General features: G+C 41.6%; 1 long non-coding RNA gene across 1 annotated transcript; it reads left to right on the top strand.

The window, feature by feature from the left end:
- The first annotated feature begins 5,812 nt into the window (after positions 1-5,812).
- Positions 5,813-10,140, top strand: LOC309515259. The gene is made up of 3 exons (XR_014212368.1): positions 5,813-6,011; positions 6,724-6,840; positions 8,995-10,140. It is a non-coding gene; the product is annotated as an uncharacterized lncRNA (long non-coding RNA).
- Positions 10,141-10,451: the final 311 nt, after the last annotated feature.

Here is a 10,451-nt window from a genome sequence, read left to right on the forward strand (position 1 = left end):
TGAGCCAAACTGAAAAACCTAGTTGCTTCCAGACAATACTTGGCAGCATCATTGACTATCAAGTTTAAAGAGTGTACACTGAAATGCACAAAAAGCTATGTGGTTTACGTCCAGGATTCTCTTTGTGCAGTGGTACCTCAGGTTAAGAACTTAATTCGTTCCGGAGGTCCGTTCTTAACCTGAAACTGCTCTTAATCTGAAGCACCACTTTAGTTAATGGGGCCTCCTGCTGCTGCCGTGCTGCTGGAGCATGATTTCTGTTCTCACCCTGAAGCAAAGTTCTTAACCTGAGATACTATTTCTGGGTTAGCGGAGTCTGTAACCTGAAGCGTATGTAACCCGAGGTACCACTGTACTCTGTTTTCATCTAATCTCCCTTGCTGTATTATACTGTATTGTTTAATTAGTGTTTTTATGGAGCAGTCAAGTAATTTCGTTGTCCCCGAAGGGGGCAATGACAATAAAGATATTATTATTATTATTATTATTATTATTATTATTATTATTATTATTATTATTATTATTCACCTTTCATGTTACTCCTATTATCATAACCTTGACCACATAGATTCTCAACTGGTAGTCCCATTTGCTCAAGCTGTCCAAAAAGAGTTTCTGTTGTAAAGGCATCTGTAGTCTCCTTTAGTGGAACAAATGTGAGGTCCGCAGGAGCAGACCTTGCATTATCTGATAGTTTGATTACATCAACGTTACATACAACAATTCTCATTTGTATGCTTTCTTGTCTGAGCCGGCGGGGGGGGGGGGGGCTTTCTACTCTAGAAATGGGAAGGAAGTGCTTCGTTTATTTGGTTTATTTATTGAAATCAAAGGGCATCTTCTTTATTACACAGGCATTTAATGGCTAACAGACAATGTTCCTGACAATCTCTGGTTGAGAAAAAGTTTTAAACAGTTTTGAGAATTTTTGTTCTATTACCCACTTTGGAAGAATGGCAGATGCAATTGATAGACTACATGGAATTGGCAGAAATGACTGGCAGAATTCGAGATCTGGGAGAAGAGACAATAGAAGAGGACTGGAAAAAGTTTAAGGACTATTTACAAAAACATTATAAGCTGTATGAATGCTAAGAAACTGCACGATGGAAGGTAACAGGGCATCAGTAATTTAGTGGAAAGATATATGAGAGTAAGTGATGTTTAAGAAAAAGATGAAATTTGAAGTAATATTATGTTTAAATTAAGCAGTTTAGTACTCAAGAAAGACATTTAAAGTATGAGACATAGTATTTGAGAACTACAAAATAAGAATGGAAATAAGGTAATAAATTGCTGCTTTTAATTGTATTATTGAGAACGCAGGAAAGGGAGATGCGAGGAAGTCCAAAGATTATGGAAATAGGATTTATAGACAGCTGTTATGTTGCAATTTCTTTAATGTATGTTTATTTTTCTGTTATTTTCTGTTTGTTTGTGTTTGTTGTATTCTGGTAATGGTATTTTTTTATGTTTGGTGATTTTTCTGTTTAAAAATCTGTAATAAATATCTTATAAAAAAGAGAGAGAGAATTTTTGTTCTAGCATTGTTGCATCTGCCACCCAGGGCTCCTTCAGGAGAAAAGGCAGTATTTAAGTCAAATTGTCATCATCATTTTAACAACAATTAAAGGATCTGGAGTGGGACAGATTTCTCAGATGACAATAAAGATTATAGTGCCAAATGATTCTTTTTTATAAAAAAAACAACCACCCCACAAGTTGAATTAAAGGGAAACATTTTATTGAGCAATCTTCTCTTATGGTCACGGAAGCAACTGATCATTATGACTTTCATTCAGGTAGACATTGGCTTCCAAAATTTATTGTCCAGTCACTCTGAGGAGTTTTGAACAATGGCCGAGGGAGCGATTTTAAGGTATCAACCTTTGCTCAGGAATTTCACATGGCAGACAGAGGGAACCTGGCTGGGAGCATATCAGGACAGCACACTACATGACATTCTGAGATCATTAAGTTTTCATCTGAGCATTAAACATTAACCAATAAACCAGAAGGTAAATGGTAAAGAATGGAAGGAGAAATTGTTTTGCTTTTGATTAAAAGACAACTCCCTAACAAGATGTTCTTCTTCTGAAATGTTTTAATTTAGAGGCTCTTGATAGCCACCACACTTATCAAATACCAATTGCTAATGAGATCGTAAGCCCTGAGTAGCTGGAGTGAATAACAATAATAATAATATAAAGGTTATTTAATCATCAAAGCAAGGAGGCATTCTTCCATTTAAGAGAAATTTGTTCTAATGCCCAGATAGAACTGAACTGCAATAATTGCTTGAATACGGCAAGTTCAGGCTCTGGTGGATAGGATTACAGACAAATATCCACTGTAATCCTGGACTAGAGAACCTGAGGCCCGGGGGCCAGAATGTGGCCCTCTCTATCTGGCCCCCCAGAACTCTTTCCAAGCCAACCATCTCCCAAAGCCCCACACCTGGAGTGCTTTGGCCTGGCCGGAATATGCGCTTGATCTCCGACCATACCTCTTGCTTGTTCAGAGAGATAAAAGACAAGATGTATATAGAAATGAGCCTACGGCGTAAGGTAAGAGACTCATTTGTCACTCTGCTCACTTTTGCCTCTGGCCCCACACCCCTTAGACCTGTGGTCCTCAGCAGTGAAGGCAGCCCTCAGGCTGAAAAGGGTTTCTTACCTTTGTTCTATCCCATTCTATTCTTGAGAGCCTTCTCAACTGTCTGGTGTGCCCCAAGCCCACTGTGGTGTTGTAGTGGTTAAGAGCGGTGGACACGTAATCTGGTGAACCGGGTTCGCTTCCCCGCTCCTCCACATGCAGCTGCTGGGTGACCTTGGGCTAGTCACACTTCTCTCAGCCACACTCACCTCACAGAGTGTTTGTTGTGGGGGAGGAAGGGAAAGGAGATTGTTAGCAGCTTTGAGACTATTTAAGGGGAGTGAAAGGCGGGCTATCAAATCCAAACTCCTCTTCTTTTTCTTCCACTGCACATGTTATATGTGAAAAGGCAAACTCTGTTCAAAGGGGCTGTGAAGTTGTGCATTAGCCTCCCCCTGGGATACTGTGGAGCTCCTTTTGCAGACACTCCAAGTGCCCCTATTTTCCAGGGACAGTCTCAGATTTACCGAAGCCATCCAGGGTTTCTGATTTGATCCCAAAATGTCCCACTTTTCATTAGGACATCCCTATCTTCATCAGAGAAACAATGGCGGGTATGGAGTTGCCCAACCCCTGAGCCAAGGAGATAAGTAACTACACAACCTTTAGAAGACATCTGAAGGCAGCTCTTTATATTGAGGTTTTTTAAATGTTTGGTTTTTTTATATATGTTGGAAACCACCCAGAGTGGCTTGGGCAATTCAGCCAGATGTGTGGGGTATAAATAGTAAATTATCGTTATGGAATGAGACGTCTCTATTTTCATCAGAGTAATGTTGGAGGGTGTGAATCTGAAATTGGGATGGCTTCTGTAAATCAGGGACTGTCCATGGAAAATAGGGACACTTGGACATGTCTACTCAGAAGTAAACCCCACTGAGTTCAATAAGACTTACTCTGCGGCATAGGGTTGTAGTTCTAGTTATGAACACACACACACTTCCCAAGAACATAGAGGAAGCCCTTCTAGATCAAACCAAAGGCTAATTTAGTCCAGCATCCTGTTCTCACATTGGCTGACCAGAGACCTGTTTGCCACACCAGTCTAGCCCCCACCACTGCTTCAGGGATACATTCAGGCTGCTCTGGAAGCCCTGCGCAGCTTTACAAGGCGCTGGAGCCGAGGGGAAGGGCGACAACACTACCACCACCCTCTCTTCGCCCCCCGGTCAGGCTTGACCCAGGAGTGGAGCTGTGGCCAGCTGGCAGCATTGGGCCATAGCACTGGTCGTGCTCCCTAAAAAAAATTGCCCTGGGCCAAGTCCGCCATGCTACGCCACTGCTTGAGGATTGATCTCATGGAAGCAGACACTTTCTTCAGGTTTCACCACAACCACCGGGCCTTCACTCAATGCATGGAAAACATCAGAGAGGGCCTGGGGGCAGAGTGAGCAGATAGACTCCCTCTCTCGCTCAGTGAGATGTCAACTGTGTGGAGACAGAGTTCTTGAAGAAGGCTTCTTTGATTGGTAAAAGTCTCACGGGATCATCCACTGCTCCTTCATTGGAGTGGAAGTGATTATATCCCAGTGCCCCAAGCTGCCACACTGCTCTAACAGTGTTGCGCTAGAAGGGTCATAGCTCAAGTAGAACATCTGCTTTTCAGGCATAAAGTCCCAGATTCAATCCCTGGCATCTCCAGGGAGGACTGGGAGAGTTTCCCTGCCTGAAACCCTGGGAAGTTGTTGCCTGTCACTGCTGACAATACTGTGCTAGATGGACCATGTTCTCATGTTCTTGAATGAGACCATCCATCCAGGACTGCTGCAGTCACTGTCAATGTTGCTATGTTTGTAGTAATCCCATTGTAATCCAATGTAAGGTTCTTTACCTTTCCCGCCCCGACCTGGCCACAGTGATCCATGCGATAGTCACCTCCAGGCTTGACTACTGTAATTCGCTCTACGCGGGGCTGCCCCAGAAACTCCAGCGGGTGCAGAATGCTGCAGCGAGGCTCCTCACGGGGTCCCTGCCATGGGAGCATATTCACCCAGTGCTTTTCCAGCTGCATTGGCTTCCGGTGGACTACAGGGTCAGATTTAAGGTGCTGGTTTTGACTTTTAAAGCCCTTCACGTCCTAGGACCCTTGTATCTACAGGATCGCCTCTCCTGGTATGCCCCACAGAGGACCTTAAGGTCCATATATAGCAACACCCTAGAGGTCCTGGGCCCTAAGGAAGTTAGATTAGCCTCAACCAGAGCCAGGGCCTTCTCAACACTGGCTCTGGCCTGGTGGAACGCTCTGTCTCTTGAGACCAGGGCCCTGCGGGATCTGATCTGTTTCCGCAGGGCCTGTAAGACAGAGTTGTTCCACCTGGCCTTTGGCTCAGAATCAGTTTGATTCCCTCCCCCTTTTTCTTTTTCCTTTCTCCTCCTATGATGAGATTGCTCCCTAATTGTTTTAATGTTGTATTTTAATCTTTTAAATTGTATTTTAATCAACTTGTTTTTATTATTGGTTGTTAGCAGCCCTGAGCCCGGTCTTGGCTGGGGAGAGCGGGGTATAAATAAAAAATTATTATTATTATTATTATTATTATTATTATTATTATTATTAGTGTCTCTGGTGTGGCCCAACAGAGCTGCTTAATAATAACCGCATTGTTGCTTGCTGGGTTTTAAAGAAAAAGAGAGACCAGAGAAGTACAGATCTTATTAGCTTTTTTATTATGCTCCTCAGATGGAGAGTGCATTAATATATTTAATAGCAGCGGTATATCATGCTACGCCCAGACAGCTCCTTCTAGTCCCTGTCATCCACCGGCTCCATCGTCGGCTGTACTGCATCCATGCACAGGGCACAGGACCTACTCTTGAAACTACTTCCTAAGAGGAAGTTAGGCTTCAACAATTTCCTGCATTTTATAAATGGTGACTCGGTAGCTTGCCAGGCTTTTAGCAGGTTCTTCTTCCTCCTGGATATATTACAAGACTAATTCTGCTATGCCACAGAGCCATTGCAAATACCACAGTTCAAAAGGCATGGGCTGCATGCACACAACATATTAATTTAGAACCGGTGGAGACTGAATAATTATTTTTTGATGCAATCCACGAACATCCTAGATGTATTGTGTATTTCTGATGAACAGCTGAGTCAGACCAGAGTCTGGTGATGCAGTGCCTCAAAATTCCACCAAAGGGCTGGAACCTCTCTCTGATTGGCTACCAAGACAGTTAGTCACAGGTTGGGGTGGAGCCAGCACTTTGGGAGGGAGAATAAAAGGAGCAGTTTCTAAGAAAGTCTGAGGAGGACAGATGGTTTTGGGAAGGAGAGTTACGGAATTGGTTTTGTGTGTATAGCATCCACTCTGAGGAGGATATCTAAAGCTAGAGAAAGGAGTCTCTGAGCTTAGGTAGGAAGGACAATGCGTAGTGTCCTGTGAGAGTATTGAAACAAGGGTTAATTGGAGGGCCGAGTTTGAGCAAGGAGAAGTAGAAGCTGTGAGGATACCATCTACTTGTGCCTCATTCCTGTCAGGAGAAGACTGTTCTTCTAGACAGAGAAGACCCCCAAACCAGTTAAGAGGGGTGTAGTGATCCCTGGGTCTGTTACATGATTTGAAGTACCTCAGGAGTGTGATTGTTAAAAGGTTGGGCAAGTGACAGATAGTACCAAGGTATTAAGCTGTAACACTGAAATGATTAAGTTTAAGAAACTGAAGCAACAGAAACTGAAGTAACAGAATCCAGGCTCCTCCCTTCACTTGGCAACAGCTATTCCATCAGCCTGTGGTAGAGGAGGGAAAGAGCTAAGAAATCAGCAGCTTTGGGCTTCTCTGCCTGTGGCATGAGTTACATGGAGATGTCATGGGGGAGATGGTCAGATCTTGATGAGCTCCAGTAGTTGAATCTGAATGACCTTGAAATCAGGACCCCAAGAAACGTCTGAGCCCAGGAAAGGGGTCACTAGTCTCAGAGAGGGGGGAATCCCCATTGTGTTAGTGGAAGTCCCTTTGTGGGCTTCCTTCCAATGCAATCTGAACCAGATTTCTCCCGATCCCAACTTGTGTTGCTTAGTTCCTCCCCTTCTTGGCCAGTTCTCCCTTTGTATTTTGTGTTTTTCAGTTGTAAGCCTGGGGACAAGGACTGTCTTGTTTGAAACAATCTGTAAGCCACTCCATAAGAGGTTAATCTGTAAGCCACTTCCAAGTCCCACTACATTCACTGGGGATGTAGTTTCAGGTAAGATATAAGAATACCATAGTTATGGACTAGCTAAAGGAGGAGTCTTTACCTTATCTAGTGACAAGCTAAACAGGCCTCATTAAACACTGCATATATCTCTGTCACGTTAGATGCCTTCAAGAACTAGAACCTTCATAATTTGAATGAGAATTTTAAAATAATGAATATATGGTAAGCATATATTATCAGGCTATAATTATAAGGCTATAATTGGAGCAGGAAAATTCAGTGACATAATGACATAAGAATGAATCTGAAGCAGCTATTATTTAAGGTATTTTCTTATTTTCTAAATGCCACTGGAGCTGAATCTTTCACAATGTCACTGAGGTGAATTTTTCAGGTATATTAACACAAGTGGAACAGACTGACCTAAATTAAACTTTTGGCAAACTTTGAAGCCATTAACGCTTGGTTGATGGAGCACGGCTTGGAGCATTAAGTTAGAAGCCATATGGTTCCATGTCCCATTTGTGGGGACAATAAAATCTTTAGGATTTCATTGATGAACAGTGTGTACACAGAATCAAAGCTCCTAAAAAGAAATGAGTTTGGATAAACAAAGCAATAAGAAGTTATCTGGATATTGGTGACCTTGAACTCCTTTAACTTCATTTAGTTGAAACAGCTTTCTTTTTTCTTTTTTCTCTCTTTTTTATTGAATTTAATTGATAACAAAACATTCTTATATATGGTATTTCAAAAAATTACAAATAAAAGTCAGTTCATTCGTATACAATACAATTCACCATACTTGACTACATATGACTTCCTGACCCCCCCAATGTATTTACCATTTCTATTTTCCAATTATACAAATAACTATTACTTTGTTCTATTTATAATACCTCATAATTTCTTACAAGTTTTGTACCCTTTTGTTTTTTTATCATTCATATACACAGAAATCATTCAAAAGCTACCATAGACACCACACCCCTATTGTAGTTCATTAAATATTTCTTAAACATGTCCCATTTTTGAATAAAATTTTGATTTATCTTGCCTCTCAGCCTATTTGTCATATGAGCCATTTCAGCAAACTCTAATAATTTATTCTGCCAATCTGTTTTTGTAGGAACCCTCTCCCCCTTACAGTTCATTGCAATCAGAATTCTTGCAACCGCAGTTGCATACAAAAAAAAAATTATTTTAGATTTTTTGGTATCTCTCTGCCTACGATTCCTTTTTTTTTTAAATATAATTTTTATTAACAAACCAATCAAATCACATTAATTCCAAATTACAGAGCCAAATTTTTGTTGGGGGTACCCATGCTTCGAGCTCAGAAAGGGATCCAAACATCTCTATTGCTGCTGCTTTAATATTCACAGTTCTGTCCAAATAGTATTCACAGTTCTGTCCAATCTTCTCTTTATTGTTTTCCTCATCTTCTTGTTGTTATCATATATTCCTTTCTTTGTGACCTCTGATAGTCTCCACAAGCGGGTTAAAAACAAACGTTGTTATAGTCCTGTGTAGATTTTCCATTCCTCCAAGAGCCATATTCAAACAGACAGACGCCATTTCAGCACTTCCGCACAAAACATGCCCATTAATCCTTGCAGGCCTGTCACTCTCTCCTCGATCTTCTTAGGGGGTTCTGCCAGGTCAAACTCACAGTCCAATATGATAACAAAACCATGGTCTCCTCCCCCTCGATCGTAAATCCTGCAACCAGGCCTGCTTCCTAGCGAGTCTCGTTTTATAACTGTGTCATTCCAAAGGTGTTTCATTCCTTTCCAGATATTCCACAAACCATGTCTTTGATTAGTAATTCATTTCCACACAGTTCTTAATCATCCCGCTTATAATCAGTAGTTGCAACGATTCTTCTGGGGGGGGGGGTTGTTAGATAATCACATAAGATAAAAAAAGAAAATCCCCCCCCTCATTCCGTCCTTTTCCGACATACCAACCCTTTGATGTGTCTTCTTCTTGATATATTTTCTTGTTGAATCCAGCCCGTCGCTCGACTTCACAGAGGTCACTTCACATAGCAGTCTCAACTCCCATTCTTCACTCGAAACATGTGCATTTGCTGCTCTCTAATTGTTTATTTTGAGCTGCTGCATAGTAAAGTTTTAGATCTGGTAGTCAGAATCCCCCCCCCCTCTTTAATGTCAATTAACAAAGTGTGTTCTATTCTAGGCCTTCATCCTTGCCAGATAAATTTGGATATATCCTTTTGCCAATTAGATTGGGATGGATCGGAAAAGGAAAAGCATTTTTGGCTGGGCATTCATTTTAATCATTGATATCCGCCCCCATAGGGGTAATTTCAAACTACTCAGATCTCCAGATGTCTGTTAATTTCAGACCAGGTCTTAATATAATTGTCTTGATATAGATAAATATTTTTTGCTGTTATCCAAATTCCAAGATATTTCACCTTTCAAGAGATTTTCTAATTTGTTTGTATTTCTAGTTCTTCTTTTTCTTGGGCTGCGAGGTTTTTGACCAAAACTTTTGTTTTGGTATTATTTAATTTGAAACCCATTATATTACCATAATTGTGAATTATTTTCAGTGTTTTTAACAGACTTGGATTTTCAGTTGTGATAGTTGAAGCCACTTCATTTGGTTCCAAGATGTCTGATATTCTTCTTGGGTGCTTTTGTTTCTTGATTTATTTGAGTTTTCTAGCTAATCTCAGCCATAGTGTCAAGGGTAACAACACTTCAATCGTGTGGCTTGTGAAAAAGTGCACACACCGCATTATACACGTGGCATGAGTTAGATGTAAATAGCAGATATCAGCTAGTTCCAATGTAAATATGGTCCTCTCATGGAACTGTGCTTTATTAGTAACATATGTCACCTGTTCGAAAACATCATCATGTCATACTTGTGCCACACATGTAATGTTCTCTGCTGTACAAACTTTGTACAGTGGTACCTCAGGTTAAAAACTTAATTCGTTCCGGAGGTCTGTTCTTAACCTGAAACTGTTCTTAACCTGAAGCACCACTTTAGCTAATGGGGCCTCCTGCTGCCACTGTGCCTCCAGAGCACAATTTCTGTTCTCATCCTGAAGCAAAGTTCTTAACCTGAGGTACTATTTCTGGGTCAGCAGAGTCTGTAACCTGAAGCATCTCTAACCTGAAGCGTATGTAACCCGAGGTATCACTGTAGATGATACATCAGTGGTTTTCAAGCAGTGTGTCGTGAAGAGGAAGAAGAAGAAGAAGAAGAAGAAGAAGAAGAAGAAGAAGAAGAAGAAGAAGAAGAAGAAGAAGAAGAAAAGAGTTTGGATTTGATATCCCGCTTTATCACTACCCAAAGGAGTCTCAAAACACCTAACATTCTCCTTTCCCTTCCTCCCCCCAACAAACACTCTGTGAGGTGAGTGGGGCTGAGAGACTTCAGAGAAGTGTGACTGGCCCAAGGTCACCCAGCAGCTGCATGTGGAGGAGTGGGGACGCGAACCCGGTTCACCAGATTACGAGTCCACTGCTCTTAACCACTACACCACACTGGTCAGGGGTGCCATGGGCAACTCTGGCCTATGTCCCTCTTTCCTTCCCTCCATCCTCTGATGCCTTCTCACGTCTCTTCCTCCCAAAGGCTTGCACAGCTGTTTGTTGTAGCAACCCTGGCTACAAGCT

The sequence above is a fragment of the Podarcis vaucheri genome (genome assembly GCF_965113315.1).
Source record: "Podarcis vaucheri genome assembly, chromosome: 12".
NCBI classification, from domain to species: domain Eukaryota; kingdom Metazoa; phylum Chordata; class Lepidosauria; order Squamata; family Lacertidae; genus Podarcis; species Podarcis vaucheri.